Source organism: Pseudonaja textilis, chromosome 2 (assembly GCF_049901715.1).
Source record: "Pseudonaja textilis isolate UNSWEBS1 chromosome 2, rPseTex1.2, whole genome shotgun sequence".
In the NCBI taxonomy this organism is placed as follows: Eukaryota; Metazoa; Chordata; class Lepidosauria; order Squamata; family Elapidae; genus Pseudonaja; species Pseudonaja textilis.
In genome coordinates, this window is record NC_141991.1 from 132,183,364 (window position 1) to 132,200,191 (window position 16,828).

Below are 16,828 nucleotides of genomic sequence, written 5' to 3' on the forward strand. Positions count from 1 at the left end.
TGCCTCCACCGCGCTTGCGCACCGATACTCAGTGCTGCCTGCCGGCTCGGCGCATTCTCTCGCTAGAAAGCCCACACTCAGACGTCGCAGGCGCAGGCGCCCTTGGTGTGAGACTCGCTGCCCCTGGGGGAGTTGGTCGTCTCCATCCGGGTTCTGAAGTGGAAAAAAACGGAAGATGCGTAACTCAACTTTAACCACAGAGACGAGCTTTTGAAAAACAATGGCGTGACGTCGTTGTTACTTCCGGTTGTAGGCTGCCATTTTCGGGGGGGCGGGGTTGTTGAGTAGGCTGGGCTTAATGGGGGAAGGCGCAACTTGTTTTATAGTTCATTGAAAGAGTTTATATTACTTTCTTAGATAATATTCCACACATTCAAATGGGAAAGTAGCATCTTTCTGCATTCTGCTGTGTAATGTTGAAATATTTTATACAGTGATGTAACCGTTTCCCCGAAATGCTCCATGGGGTCTTTTGCAGCCGAATCGAAGATGCTTGTGATGCCTTAAAACCCGAAGACATTTATTGTCCCTTGAGTTTTTCTAGGTCATCAGCTCAGTAAACCCTATTTTAAGTCAGTTGATCGTACAATCTGTGCTAAAAGTTTTGGCAATACATGTTTGAGCTAATATTTTTAATACAAACTGTATAAACATTAAAAATATATTGAGCTCCAAATGTTCTTATACAAAAGAAGAGGTGGAGTTGTGTAAGTTTATTCCTGGAATAAATTCAATGCTGAGGGAAATGAAAGGGGTATACAGATGTTTAAAAGAAAATCCATTGCACGTGGTTTGGGAGTAAGCCAATTAAATGGGCTAACTTCTAAGTAGAAAATAATAAATAACAACAATAATAATAATTCTACAAAAAACGAATTGGAACAGCTTATAACCTTCAGTGCTATCTTAACAGTTCCTTGGTCCTTGGTGAGGACTCGAGTTGAGCTATCAACGAGCCCCAAAGGCTGTGAGTCTCACTAAAGATTTATTATTGTTGTTGTTGTTAAGTGTTTTGACTAGTGATTTGTGATACGAAATCCAGCATAGTTATCTCATTTGCTGTGTATACTGTCATTTTTGTGTATAATAATAATAGAAAATCCCAATAATAATGGGGTTGCTTTTGACTGCAATTCTAAATCGGTCATAAACGTGCTTGTGCTTATTTCAAATGAAGCAACTATATGTGGATGTAGTGAATAGGCAGTTCTATATGTTTACCTTTGGGAAAAAAATCATTAATACTAATATATATAACTTGGGCTTCTTCAACATATTTGTTTTTTTTTTCCAAATCAATAAACTCTACATAATTGGCAGAATATTTACAGTAAGTGGTCAGCATGAAGACCCCAAGTCCCTTTTTCTGGTCCTCATTCTCATTTTCTCTAATAAAAATTGCTAAAAATGACAACAGTTTCCACAGTTTTGAATGGGGAACAAAAGCTGTTACGTATGCCATAGGCATATCATAAGGTAGTTAAAAACACCTTCCTAAATTCTTTTCCCCCAAAGAGTCTTAACCATAAGTGTGATACAATTTTATACGGTTTGCAACCCTAAGGGTCCATTCCCCAAACTTTAGCATGGATTTTCCCATGACAATTGTTCACTTTTCCCAGAGAGAAATAAAAGTTTAGTCCAATTGTATCATAAACTATTTTCTTTCTATCCCCCCTAGTATGTCCAGAATGAAAGCTATGGGTTATTACACAACTATTAGTGTTCTGCAGTATTGGGATAATGCTACTGCAGAACGCTACTATGTACTACTACATTCTACATTAAGAATGGGCGGGGGGGGGGAGAAAGAGAATATGAATATATTTCTTTCTACCCAGTGGTAGTAGAATAGCTAGTAGGCAGAATAGCTAGTTATTTATTGTGTCTTCACTAAAATGACTTTTCAGTGCCTGATTTCAATATCAGTCCTTGAATTCACTGCAGCAGAGTGACTCTTTAGGGAAGAAACTGGCCTCCCACTCAGATGTATCTCATTTTTCATTTGAACAGGTTTTTTTAAAATAGCAATAGGTTTTCTAATACTGTATTAGACTAAAAAACATTGTTGCAATAATATTCTTAAAGGATGAGGAATCATTCTTTTGAGTTTCATGAGTTCAAAGCAGCACCTATGTGCTCTCTCCTTCTTTCCCCCTCATACCAATTCCGTGAGATGGATTGAGCTGAGAGACAGCTATAGGCCCAGAGTCATCCAGAAGTTTTGGACCCGAGTCTCCCAACTTTTAGTCCCTTCACCTTAACTACTACATCCCACATGATTACTCTCAACAATTAAACAACTACACCTATTTGAATAGTATTGTTTCTTACCTCAGCCTTTTATTTTGCTTTCTTAGCTTCCTCAAATGGAAAAGGGAATTGTGAATTTTGAAAATGCTCCAGATGTGTTACTTTTAATTCATATAATCCTTAAAGCTTAATATAATACTGCTTAAACATTGTCTATCCCCAGTTTATATCCTTCTTTTCTACTTTTGGTCTCAGCAATCTCTTGGGAGCTACTGTGTATAGTGGATATGGTCAATATAATAGATGGTGGCAAAACTCAAAGGTTTAGATTAGAAGAACTTTATTGTCATTGTACAAGTACAACAGAACTGTGGATGCACCCCAGCAACTCTTCGCAATACAATAAAACCAAAGCACTTAAAAATGAAGATAAGAAAAATAGAGTACCCACGTCTCCATTTGCAATTTGAGAGTTACAATATCTACGAATATACACAAAATATACATCCAACACTGACTGTAACACTTAGCTGAGTATAATACACAAGAGATGGAATGTACTGTAATATGCTATTATACATCTGAATGGGGTATTGAGATTTCACATCTTTTCACATCGTAATGAGGTAGTGACTTTGTGTTTATTTGTGGTTCTGAGGGCCCAGGGAAAGAAACTTTTTGTTAGTCTAGTGATGTGGGATTTTATTGACCTAAAACTCCATCCAGACGGCAGCAGATCAAAAAGATAATTGCCAGGGTTTGAGGGGTCTTCTCATACCAGTTTTTTTCCCCAGTGACACTCCTATCTCTCTCTAAGAGGACAATGTAGGGAAGAGCCAGATAGTTCTTATCAATAGTCAGAACAGAACTCTTGCAGATGGTTTTAAACTAGATAGGGGGGTACCCAACATTAGTCTGAAAGTCTCAAATTGTTATCTTAAACTAATAGGGTTCACTTCATAATAGCTTAAAATCAGTTGTTTTTAACTCCTGTGGTATAAAGGCAATTTATCCTATCCTTTGAGGGAGGAAAGATTAATTAGTGGTTAATATAGTGACTGTAGTTCTGGTTGTTATTTTTGATACATTTCCCTGTGTAACCCCAGTCGTCTCCATCTGCTAGGATCCTTCCCGTAGATCTGTCCAGATTCCAGAATTCTACAGACTAAAAGCATGCAACAGATATAGCACTAAATGCCAGTTTTAAAAGATTATTTATTAAATTTATATGCTGCCTGACTTGCATTGTCTCTGCGAACTTTACACTTTATAAATAGTTAAAAACATTTAAAAAGAAGGAAACAAAAAAAGGATGGCAGAGATTACACATCTGGATGGCAACAAAGAAAATGAAGAAAAAGGATCTTCAGTCACCTTTACCAAAAGCCAAGTCTTTGGGGTCCTTCAGAACCCCAGAAATACTGAACATTACTTGGGTGCATTTTGTGTTTTGCTCAGAGTTCAGTCCATAGCACAGGAGATGGCTCGGCTCTTTTTACAGAACATTTTTTTGCCCACATGGATTGCTAAAATCTGATTTCCAATTGCAGTCCATGATTTACTTACCTGATTTTGACAGATGCTATTTGAAAATCTGGGTTTCGAGATCCATGCTACTGGCACTCCATCTTCAATTTTATAGAGATTCTTGACAAAGTACCAATAGGACAATTGAGTGCAGCTATTGACTTTTACAGAGTTTGTATATAACAATGCCCAGCATGTGTTCAGTCAAATGGCTCTCTTTGTAGCAAATTATAATTTCCAACCCATGTTTCCTATTACTACAACTAGAGTTCTCTATTCTGTCCAGAAACAAGCTGTTGCAGGAATCACAGACCACCAGGTCCTCCAAGTCCAGCTCCAAAATGCCAAGAAGGCTGCAAAGGTTTCATTGATTAGCATTGGCAGTCTACGGCTTCCCTGGTAATGGAGCACTTGGTGTGGATGTGTGGATTAACACATCAGTGCCATGGCCTTTGGGAAAAGTAGACCATTGCTGCCTAGACTTGTTTCCTATAGAGGCTGTAATCAACATTGTGTACAGGATCAAGCTGGTTTGATGCTGAAAGTAGATTCCAGAGTTCATTCCTCTTAAGGCTAACTTGACCCATGCTGTCATGCTACACCACTTCTGCCACGTGTTAATTCTGGAAGCACTCAAATATGACTTTATATACATTCTAGAGAATGCAGACCTTCCATCATTGGGACTGCCTACACTGAGTACTTCATAGATTGGAAGGACTGTTGTAATGGTATGTGAGAATGACTGGGAGACAGGGAATTCCGGTTTGAAGGGCTTCGGCGACAGAAATTCATGATCGTGCGCGGTTTCTGTCTGGGCTTGCTGTTGGAGCGCCCTGAGCTGGCTGGTTTCGGGGCTAAGCCACCCTGTAGAGGTGGTGAAGAGGGGGGAGACCACCAGCAGGGTTGAGAAGAGCCGCATCTCTCCTCAGCTGGCCATTACTCCCTTTCCCAAAGGCGGTTGCAGCAGTGGTCAGAAATGGCCACCACAAAGGAGAACTCGACCGGAAAAGAATGTGCAGGAGGAAGATAAGAAGTGAAAGTTTTGGCTGACCGGGTTAAATTGTAAAAGCAACAACCAAGGTACCCTGGAATTTAAACTTACAAAAAATAACATCGCTCCCAAAGAAGAGTCGGAAACAGCGAAGGAAAGTGAAAAGGGAAAGGTTCGGCTTTTTTTTCTTCTCTCTTCTTCCCTATATTGACAACTAAGAGACTTAAATAAGAAATTGGAAAAATCCGCTTTGACATCAATAGGCAATTAAGCTGAAAATAAAACAAAATGCCAAAGGGATAATAAAGATTTCTGGACATTAAAATTTTTCTTTTTCATAAGCAGAAAGGGAGAGAAAAAGAATAAGGGCAGGATCTGGAAGAGGGAGGAGACTGCCTGGAATTAAAAAGAATATAAAGTAAAACTTCAACAAGACTTCTAAAAGATACATTTTAACTGAAACTGCAACTAAATAGTAACCCCAGGAAGAGAAAGTGAAAGAAAGAGCAAAAAAGAAACAGCTTGCGTGTATTATTTGGTGATCTTTAGATTCTTGGTTATTATGTTTGAATGACTAAAATCAATCGGGTGGTTATTTAAATATTTATACAATGGCACCACTTCTGGATGAATAGAAAATGGAACTTAAAAAGTACAAAGAAGATGCACAAGAAGGGAAGGGTTCTTTTGGCTTCATTTTTCAATTCTTAGAAATGGAGATTTGGAACTATGAGAAACAAGAAAAGACTGCAAAACAAGAAGACTGGGACAAAGAAGAAGCCATCTTTAATGAACAAGCAATTTTATGTGGGGAAGAAAAAGGAAAGTGGGGAAAGAGAATGGAGAATTTAAGACTTAAAAAAACAACCAAAGAAAAGAAAAATAATTCAAAAAATAAGTATAATACTGTAAAGCAACAGAAAAGGGGAATACAGAAGAAAGAAATAGAGGTAGAGAGACAAGTGGGTAAAAAGGGGAGAAAGAAGAAGAGAGGGAAGAAGGAAAGGAAAAGAAGTTACAAAGGACCAGAGCAAGATATAGAGAAACACGACCTATTTAGAGATAATGGGTGAAAATCTAACTGAAAAAGGGATTCTGTAAAGATACATAAGATTGTATTAGTATTAGTAATATACTATTAGTAATAGAAATAACTTTAGAAAATTGGAAACAACATATGATTAAAATGAGGGATAAAATAGTTAGTGTAATTTAGTGAAATGTTTGTGAATAAAATAAGTGAAATAAAATAAATGAGAAAATTGGATTAGAAAGGAATGGGAACATTTTAATTAATGTTTTATAAAATATAAGTGAAGAGGGGCGGGGATTAACTATGGAAAGCTTATAATTGTTCCCATAGAAGTATGATATTTAATTGAAAAGTAATGTTAAAGATGTTAAGACTTTAATGAATATTAATATTAATGATAGAATTGAATTGGAATGGAATGTTGTTTTAATTATATACATTTATAATTCCTTTCTTTTTTTAAGAATGCAGTGTGTATTTTAAGAATGTACCAAGCAGAATCTGAATGGAAGTTATGTATTATATTGAATGTTACAACTTTAGGGAAAAGATATAAAGGCGTCATACTCCAGGAGAAATTTTGTTTAATGAGAAAAGGTAATAGATAATTGAAACAGGACAGACAAAAAATATAAATACAGTGATTTGAATTGAGATGAGATAATTAAAATAAAATTGAGAAAATTAAAAGAGGGGAGAAGCTATACAGAAAATGTAAAATAGTAATAAGATATGGAATAGAATATAAAAATGAGCATGAACCTGAATTTGTCTCTGTACAAAGAAATGTAACCCGGGATTACGCTACTTTCAAAAAAGATGTTTTATTTGTATTTTTTTTTCTCTTTGTGAAAACTCAAATAAAATTTACCAAAAAAAAAAAAGAATGACTGGGAGACAGGAGAGACAGCTGCAGACTGGACAACCTGCATGTAAAAGATGTCTCAGCACCCCAAGAAGGGATGGCAATGGGAAATGTTTCAAGAAGGGGCCCTCCCCAGAGAGTGAAAGAAGAGGAGAGAGAAAATGCTTTCAGTCTTGCAAGATTCTATTAACGTAACCCTGGTTGCATCAATAATCCTGGTTTGGCTTCTTATTTGGACTACCTTGCAGGGTTAATAATCACAGACTGGAGAAGTCCTTGTGTGAAGACATGGAACAAGTCTATGCCCTGTGGCTGATGCAACTCTTTCATTTTGGTGCTCTCCCTTGGAGCCCAGGCCCTTGGTCAGGAAAGAAGGGGGCCTTGGGAAATCGGGGAGGAATAGTGTCATGTCTGACTTGGTTTCTTAGGAATCTGATACTAAAGAGCCCTCTTCAGACATACTGCATGAATGATAGCCTTGGGAACCAGGATGTAATCAAGCACCTGAAGCAGATTCTTCCAGAAATCTTTCAGAGCATCTGGGTAGGTAGTCAGATGACAAGGGAATTAATCTCAGGCAACAAAGGATGCACTGTGCACCTCCGAGAACAAAATAGTGGCACTTGGCACACTTCCTTGCTTGGCAAGACTGCCATCTCTAATTTATTGTTATGTGGTAGATGCCCTAAATCAGGCTTCCAGCTAGCCAGTACATCTCCACTGAGGACAGCCATTTCACCCTGGATCCTGGGTGTGCGCATGCTGCAGAACTAGTACAGGTAGCCATCTGTTTGCGATCACAATTGAGCCCAAAATTTCTCTTGCAAAGCAAGACAGTTGTTAGGTGATTTTTGCCCCATTTTAAGATCTTTCTTGCACCAATTGTTAAGCGAATCACTGCAGTTCTTAATGTAGTATCATGGTTTTAAGTGAATCTGGCTCCCCCACTGACTTTGCTTGTCAGGAGGTTGCAAAAGTGATCACAGGACCCCAAGACACTGTAACTATTATAAATATATGCCAGTACCCAAGATCTGAATTTCGATCACATAACCATTGGGGTGTTGCAATGGTTTTAAGTATGAAAAACGGTCAGAAATCAATTTTTTCAGTGCCATTGTAACTTTGAATGGTCACTAATGAACTGTTGTAAGTTAAGGACTACTTATATATCCAGAGGCTTTGCTACTCTGACCAGTGAATAACTATCCCATGAACTCCAGTAAATGCCTTGACTATTTTGACAATGCTACTGACTCTCTTGTGGACTTGGACTTGCGGTAGGCAGTCTTGTTCCAGTGTTTGGGACTTCATTCACTGTGCACACAGTTGTGCAAATCTTGTGTTGCCTGCAGATTTTTGCTTCCAAATGAAATAAATTGTTGCAGCCTAATCTTAGTTTGCCTGCTTGGTCAGGAACAGAACATTAACCAAATGGAGCATTTGTACTATGACTAGATATCAACAAACATAATAGTTACATTAGGAGCATAGAAAAGGAGCTTCAGCTATTGTAGCTTTTTCTTCCCATTGTAATGACAACCTGTTCTATTCAATATAACTATTTTATCTGTATCACTTCCTAATCAAGTTGCCCAGTTTTTCTCTGTTGCAAACTATATTTAAAGACACAGAATTTCCAAATTTTAATTTCTACACGGAAATCATCAGAAAAGATTTACTTGTGTCAGCACATCATTTTGTGGGTTTAAATTTTTAAAAAAATTCTTTTTAGGGTCTAGGCAACCCAAATATTTATGTGACTGTATGCAATCTTCCTTGCTATTGAATATATCATCTTGATTTTTTTCTTAAAAAGGGAGACTTAGTGTTTTTTTGTCCAAGTGTGATAAAAGGTGCTGTTATTGTAAGAGGTCTGAAGCGTTTTCCCCCCAAATTTCTGCCATTTCTTCCAAATTTAAAGTGTGCTCAAATATAATAGGTATCCTTGAGATACCAAATATAACAGGTATCCTTGAGTACCAGTGAGCACTCTCTCCTATATCACAGTGCTCACATGTGAGTGTATGGCTCTGAAAGCTTGCAAGGAAACCGGCTGTTAAGGCTGCCATCTGGATTCTACCGGTTCAGTAGATAAAAGTATATTTTATGTCTGGTTCAGATACGTGCTTCCTTTTGCTGTTATTAGCACATTATGAGATTCACTCCTGGGTCTGAAAACTGATCTTTCTGGCTTGTACTTGCTCAAAAGCACCTGAGAAGGATGATGATAGATTTAATAAGGAGAGAGTAAAGAAGGAAGGACTTCCCCTCCTGCTTATGTTTGGCTGTTACTGATGAATATCTGCCGAGCAAACCGATCCCTATCTGCTAAAAAAAACAAGCCTCATCAAATATGATTTATTCCTAGGCAGATGCAAGCACTGTTCAGCTAGCACCTGAATAGCCTGTTTATATTTTCACTTTAACTACACCTTGGATTTCATGCACTGTTGGATGTCATAATTGAGCCACAGAGCAAAGAGGTCTGTATTTGCAGCCTTCTGCATTCAAAGCTGCTGGCTGTCATTTTCTTTCCTCCTTGTACTGCAAGTATAATTTCTTACTGCACAGATGTGGTTTTGCCTGACAACAGCCGGTTCCTGCTGGCTGCACAGAACCAGCAAGGAAACAGCCTTCTTCTGAGGAGAAGGTGATTGGTTAGTTGCCTCCTGTTGCTGGACAGCTTGTCTGCCTCCTACCTGACATCTAGCGGATAATTATCAGAATTTTAGGGCTGGTGCTGGAAGGAATGCATTATGGCAGAGAAAATCTCCTTCCCTCTATGCAGATCAAGCAATTGCTTCCCTGCAGCTCTCAACATCTATCCATCTTCCTTCCTTCCTTCCTCCATCCTTCCTTCCTTCCTTCCTCCCTCCCTCCCTCCTTTGTAGTTTATGCCTTTTAAAACCAATTCATGTAAAATGAAACTCTTAATATAACATCCAGGGCAATATATAATGTCATATAACCCCAAATGGTTGCCTCCAATTATTTTTCAATCTTTGCTGTGAAGATTAGCTGGGAAAGCACGGTCTTAACCATTGGCCTAATTTTTTATAAAGAAAGAACATTCTAACACGAGGGCGGTGTTATTCCAGAGCCAAAGAGTCACAGCCCAAAAAGGGTCTGGGGTTCTTCTGTTATTTGTGAATGTAACCTGGGAATGATCTGGAAGGTAAGATATGCAAAATAAATTGAAGCACAGTATATCATACTTCCTGTTTGCTTACAGTGATCAAACATAGTGCTAAGTCTCAATGGCATTCAGTGATCATATAATGACTTCTAAACTTTTGATCTTGTTTCTGGCTGTTGCACAGGCACCTTTTTGTTACCTGGAATATCAGACTTCAGCATTAGCTTTTTAATAAAAGAGCTATTAGCATTTTAGCATGGCATCCTTTTGAAATTCAGGAAACCATGTTTTGCTTTTAGCCCAAACCATTTTTTTTTTCACATGAAAGAACTAATCTCTTCAGAAATAGAACAACAGGGAGCATATTCTGGAAGTCCTTGAATACACTTGGAAGAATTAAGAAATATACAAACTTGACTGGGAAAGAGGGGGTTGTAACCCATAAATTTACCATTTGGAGAACGTTATCCAGCACCAATGTTTTCTATTGTTTAATTCTCATATATAATTAATGTCTCTTATTGTTTGATTTGTTGCTTTCTGATGCATGTTACCAAATGTATCATTTTTTTCTCTATCTATGCTATATAAAGATTTCACCGCCTCTTAATAAATTCTTTTTGCTTTGCAATCAACACAATAGCCCTATTAGACAGATCAAGTATTAACCAAATTCTATACATTAGCAACGTATCTATAAGATATTGACTACACAAAAGGATTTGCATCTACAAATCTTGAGGATCCTCTGAAATTTAATATGCCACTGTTTAGGAATGTTCTTTTTGTTTATAAAGTCATCAGCCTACTCTACCCCAGTTCAATATTAAAGGGAATAATGAAATAAAGCCAATTTCTTTTTTTTTTTTCCAGATTGAGCTTGCTTTGCTAGAACATCAAAGGTTTCTTCTTGTACAGTGTAATGGAACTCCCAAAATCATGAATGCTACCGGAAATAAGCTAGAAATGCTAGAAATATTTTCTCAAATAGTATAATATCTTTGTGTATTCTAATTTGCTGTTAAAAACATCAGCACAGGTCTGGGAATAGTGTTTACACTGTCATTTCAATTTATCACAGTTTTTTCAAACGCTCATTTTAAAGATGCAAAGTAGAACTGTACAAGAGCCAATCAGTTTATCACCAAAATATTTTGCTTGCTATAAGATTTTTATAGTATACTTTCAAGAAGTCCTGGTAAATTTGATAATTAGAAAAACATGATTCTCTTTTCTTAGCACTGTTAGCTATAAGGAAATCTAGGGGTGTTTGCAAATAACAAGATTAAAATTGTTTATCAAATTGACAAGGCAGAAAAGACCCCGACTGATATCCATTTGGAAGCTCCTTGATTTGTCGTGGGACCAGGTCCATAACAAGATTGGAAGTATTACTTTTCCTTTCTTTCATGGACTTTTGTGGAAAATCTATAAATTGTATTTTTAATAGAACTGACTATTTTATAAGCGCAATGTATCTTGTTAAAGAGCTGAATCCTGACAAATTTCAGATAAATAATTACAGTAATATTGCTTAGCTCTCTGTTTTTTATTTTATTAAAAGGAAAGGACCAAAACCAGGTTTGTTTGCAAAAATGAGATGCCAGTTAAAAGCACATGTTGCCTTTTCTGTGAAGATACATCCTGACCAATCTCAGGAAGAGATTCAGAGGTTTTGGGCTCGTTGTAGGGTAATAAAAATAATTCCATAAATGTAATTTTGATTTGATAAGCAGTTTCTAATAAACAAATAAGCAATCTTGCAAGGTAAGATTGGTTTCCCCATAGTCATTTTGTGGTTGGGTAAGTTCCTGAACTCAACAAGAAGCACTGGTATCTGCTTTAACACTAGTCAGAAATGTGTTTGCATAATTAAGATAACTACAACAGCTTGCTCCCATTTTTGGAAATGGAATATGACGATCTTGGTGTCTATGTCTTAACTCTATAAAGAGGCTAGAAGGAAGAGAAATGAGATTATCTATGCAACCAAAAGTCTAATAAGGCCTAATAACAACTGTTTACTGTTTATCCAGAACCAAAGACAAAATACAGAAGGATGAAAGAAACTATGTAATCTACAAAATCAGCTGCAACCAGTTGCAACCAATTCTAAGTGGGACAAATATCACATCAATTAAAAACCAGGATCCATGAATACCAGCTGACAGTCAAAAGCCACAATCCCAAATCCTTAATCTATTCCCACACCAACACCAAACAGCACCGGTTCAATTGGACCAGCACAAAAATCATCAGCCACACTACCACCCATATCACTCTCATGAGTTCATCGAAGCAATTCCATCAATAGACACATTGACTACAACCAGCCTATGAACCGCCCAGAATCCAAATCAACTGTACAGCCAACCAGAGACAGCACTGATGTTCAACCAACCCATGCAACACCCCCACCACCAGCAGTTCACCAGACTCACTAATGACTCACAGCCAACCCATTACAAGACCTGTCACATTTGACACACCTGAAGCCCTTATAAACAGAAGAACACTGACATCCCCTAAACTCCACCAAAGATGTTACCTAGCCTGGTAACAAAATTTTTAGAAACCAACCCACAAGCTCGGAGAATGAACCTTTACCCTCATTCTATACCCAGCCTACAGATATTTGCCACTATTACAAGTGTTATGGTTTTAGAGGACAGGATATGATAGAATTCAAAAGACAAAAAATTGGAGAAAATACCAGGAGATGAAAACAATGATTGGTTGGAAAAAAATGGTTACAAATATAAGAATTGGGAAATCACACAACACAGCAGCAAATTCTCCATCAAGCTCTTCAATAGTCCTCCTCAGGTGACAGATACCTCATAAAGTGCACCCCAGCAAATTGGAGTAAACCAGCCACTTCAATGTTTTTCAAAAGCTGTGATTGGAGAACTCTTGGTTAGTTAACTTCTCAGATGTTAAAGTGAACCTGCCAGTGCCATAATTTTCCTCATTTGCGACTTCCCTTACATAGAAAAAATTAGCAGATTTTTTCCCCTTTTCTGTAGATTATCTTTCTGTGAAAGCTAATATGCCAAATTACAAAAGGTTTGAAATGGCCCAAATTTGTCATTTTGGAGAGAATCCCAAAGGAACACTGATAGATCTTGAATTCCAGTGAAATACAACGCACATCCTTATAATGAAAACATCCTAATAAAAACATCACAGCCAATGTTAGTTTCTAACTTTAACACATGAATGTGTTGTAAGAGCTAAAACATTAGTTTTCGTATGCATGTTTTTAACCACTGTCTATTAGACTTCATTAATTTCTTTAAACAATATCTTATACTCTTTGCTGTATGATTTGTAACTTTTTTATCTGAAGTATTAAGCTAGATGAGTGTAGAGCTCCAATAATTTTCTTGCTTTAAATGTGAAACTTACTCAGTCACATAAAAAGAAGAGGGTGGCTCACACTTATTTGTATGGCCTATGATTTGCCTGCCTGATCTTTGTTTCTCTTTGGAGCTCAGCTGTTCTCAGGTAACACAAGGAAACAACATGATATTGGCTTGATAATCCTTCAGTCTGGGTTCTTTGCATTAAAACCAGGTTGTTCATAGATGCCACCTACTGGAAGATTACTAAAAGTTTGCTTTGCCTTCAATGTCATTTGGCTTCCTATTGTGAAACCAACAGAAAAAAGGTAGAGAGGAAACAGTCTTCCAAAGAGCAACGCCAAGCAATACTTAGTATGCGTACCAAGCAATGCTGTGGGTTAAAATAATTTTTATGGGCACTTTTTCAACAACTGTAGTGTTTTTCTCCCTGCAGGCAGAGCTGAGGAAGGAGAGTCGTTGAATTTGGAGAGCAATAAACAGTTGTGTTCATACTTCCTTGAACACCGATAACTTGTGGCAAGGAAGGCAGGTGTTCTTCCAGTTTAGGGTGATATTGACATTATAAATATCTATTTGAAACTGCCCTGTGTTTTCTCATCACTATTTTCTTCTAGTTTCTATTTTTAAGAGTGCTAAGAAGGAATTTATGCAAAATGTTGCAAAATGTCTTTACTGGTTGGGTTTTGAACCATCTATCTGGAATTAGTCCAAGAAAAGAAGAATAGTCACCACTAATCCTCCTGCCATACTTAACAATATAAATGAATTAGATTGGATCTGCAAAAAGGATACCTATCTATCTATATTCTATTCTATATCTAATCGATCTATATTCTATATCTAAAAGCGAAAGACCACTCAGGCATCATCACAAAATCTCCAGAACCTTTTAAAGCCTACAAACTTGAAATTTGGCATGTATGTTCCTCTTAGCTTCTAGGTGCTCACTAAAAAAAGGTTTTTCGAAATGACCATCAGAGCATTAGTACTTCGTATATTATTATTAACACTCTCTCATGCTAAGGAGTTCTACTCCCCCTCCCCACCTGAAAAGAAATCTGCTCCAAATGCAAAAGACAAGCAGAGGAGAGGAGTTTCAGTTTCAGTTTTAGTTTCACAGCACCAAGCAGCTTTAGTACAGAACAGTTGAGCTAAGCCATGCCCAGGCTCCTTGCTGTCTCCTTGCTCACACAGCAAATATTTTTTCAGTTTCCAAACAACCCTCAAAACTCTCACACACTGACAGGACGCTAGCCAGATGAATGGATGCTGGTAGGCAGAGTCAGAATTTTTTCCTCTTTATTTTCTTCCCCCAAAATTAAGCCCAACCACATAGCTTCGTAGCGAAGCATGGGTATCGAGATAGTTTTTAATAAATATACTGATAACCTTTGTTCAGTGGTGAGTAAGCATTTTCAAAGGACTTTGGTGAAGGAAAAGAATATAACCAGGGGTGGGATTCAAATTTCTTAACAACTGGTTCTGTGGGCATGGCCTAATTTGTGGGTGTGGCATGGTGGTCATGTGACTGGGTGGGAGTGGCTTGCTGACTGGGGGTGGCTTGGTCACATGACTGGATGGGCATGGCTTGTATGTAAATATTGTAAATATGTATGTAAATATTGATTTTTTTATATATAGATATAAAAAAGAGCAACTTTTACCCAAAATCAGGCAAAGCAGATTGAGTTGCTTGCAGAATCACAGATTCATTCACAGATCTACCTTTCCGCAATCTGCTGCCTGAGTCTGCACTGAAAAAATAGAAGCTAAGGAAGGTTCAGCTCTGCTCTCAGGCCACTTCTACCCCACTGCTCAACCCCCTGAATACCACCCCTGACTGGGCCTCAGGGAAGCCTTCAGGGTGAAGGCAAAGCAGTACAACAGCAATTTAGATTAGCTAGAAAGCAGAAATCAACAGGAGGGGAGGGGAGGGGCCAGCCAGTGGCACGATTTTCCAGTTCTCTGAACTGCACAGAATCATAACAACCGGTTCTATAGAACTGGTCTGAACTGGTAGAATCCCACCCCTGGATATAACTAAGTAATACCACAGTTTCTGTTTATGTAGTCTAGGTTCAGCAACTGGAAAATTATTGTAGTGCAATATTAGATTCCTGGGTTTCACCTTGATAAGGATGGCATACTTTTTGAGATGAAGGATACATACTATTTTAAGAGGAAGGATACAAGAAGGAAAAGCATCCTAATCTCATTGAAAGGAAGTCAAAGGAGGACATTTTGAAGTTTTAAAAAAGCATGGTATTCTTTCTCCAGACCATTTAATGAGATTCAAGCAGATATCTTTATTGGGATAGATTAATCTGAAGCCAAGTAGGGCAGGCTTTTGACTGATTTTACAGAACTGGCTGAAATTTCTCTCTTTATGTTTTTGATGTTTCAGAATGCTAGGAACGAAAACAACTCTCTGGATTCTGATGCGTGCTTTTGATTACCAGATAAACAGCAATAATAATCATAATCATAACATTAAAAAAATCCATTGTATCTCTAACAGCAGCATGATCTGCAGAAATCAGCCAGTGAAGCATTTTGGAGTAGGAGATAAGCATGCTCATCTGCTGATTCCTATCACCAAGAAACATTTCAAAGCGCACATATTGGAGAGCCGAAAAGCCAACTAGATTTGGCATGGGGGATGCCTGTTTGTCTCTTGCCTAGTACTGCTGGTTGGTTTGAGCAGCTTTCATGTGAACTACAGGTAGTCCTTGACTTATAACCTTTTGTTTAGTGACCAAAGTTACAATGGCACTGAAAAAAGTAATTTATGTGGTGGGATTCAATTTTTCTTATTACCTGTTCTGTGGGTGTGGCTTGGTGGGTGTGGCAGGGGAAGGTTACTACAAAACCCCTACTCTTTCCCCACCCCACTAACCTGCTTTCCAGCTCCGTTCTCCTGTGCAGGGCAACAAAAGAAGACCGAGCCAATCAGCTGGGAGTTGGAAGGCAGGGGATAGATGGGGGTGGGGCCAGTCAGAGGTGGGATTTGCCAGTTCTCTGAACTACTGAAAATTTCCACTACTGGTTCTCCAGAACTGGTCAGAACCTGCTGAATACCCACCTCTGCTTATGATAGTTTTTCAGACTTACGACTTATGGGGATGTTGCCGCATCCCTGTGGTCAGGTTATCAAAATTTGGATGCTTGGCAGACTGGTTCATATTTACAATGGTTGCAATGCCCCAAGGTCATGTGATCACCTTTTGTGACCTCCTGACAAGAAAAGTGAATGGGGAAAAGCCATTGATCCCAGATTCACTTAACCATCCATGGTTATTAATAACTGCAGTGATTCACTTAACAATCGTGGCAAGAAAGGTCGTAAAATGGGGCAAACCCCACTGAAGAACTGTCTTGCTTAGCAGCAGAAATCTGGGGCTCCATTGTGGTCATAAATCAAGGGCAGCCTGTACTGTAGGAGGTTTTGAAATGTAGCAGATTTCTGAAACTGTGATTAAAATATGAGACTTCTATCCTTTCGCATCTGGCCATTTCCGTTCTAAGCAAATTCTCTCCATTCTCAATATTCTTCGGTTTTGGAAAGAACATCTGTTTCTCAGCAGTTTTATCAATGTGCAGCCTGTTAACAAAGCTAAAAAGTCCAAGCACAATTTTGAAAAAAAAAAAAACA

General features: G+C 38.1%; 1 long non-coding RNA gene across 1 annotated transcript; it reads left to right on the forward strand.

Annotated features, from left to right (window-relative positions):
* The first annotated feature begins 7,326 nt into the window (after positions 1-7,326).
* LOC148127090 (uncharacterized) lies at positions 7,327-13,701 on the forward strand. Its single transcript, XR_015741457.1, has 3 exons — positions 7,327-7,451; positions 11,376-11,502; positions 13,610-13,701. It is a non-coding gene; the product is annotated as an uncharacterized LOC148127090 (long non-coding RNA).
* The last annotated feature ends 3,127 nt before the right edge of the window (positions 13,702-16,828 follow it).